Source organism: Penaeus monodon, chromosome 34 (assembly GCF_015228065.2).
Source record: "Penaeus monodon isolate SGIC_2016 chromosome 34, NSTDA_Pmon_1, whole genome shotgun sequence".
In the NCBI taxonomy this organism is placed as follows: Eukaryota; Metazoa; Arthropoda; class Malacostraca; order Decapoda; family Penaeidae; genus Penaeus; species Penaeus monodon.
In genome coordinates, this window is record NC_051419.1 from 23,948,058 (window position 1) to 23,948,402 (window position 345).

Below are 345 nucleotides of genomic sequence, written 5' to 3' on the forward strand. Positions count from 1 at the left end.
TGGAGGAAAAAGGAGGTAGGGGTGTTGGGGATGTGGTGGAGGAAAGAGGGGAAAAGGTAGGGGTGCTGGGGATGTGGTGAAGGAAACGTGAGGAATGGAGGGAAGTGTGGGGAAGGTGTTTGAGGAAAGATGGGGAAGAGGTGGGGATTGTGGGGGGGGGTGTTGGGGAAGGGGTAGGGGGAGTTAAGGTTGGAAGGCCGATTGGGGATAGGTGAGGCCGGTGGAGGGTGGGGAAGGGGGGGGGTTATGCGTAATAAACCGGTGTGCGCAGCCAAGCATAGCTAATCAGCGTCAGTCCGGTTACCGATACCGAAACACGACTTCCGGAGCGATTCTCTTCCGTGA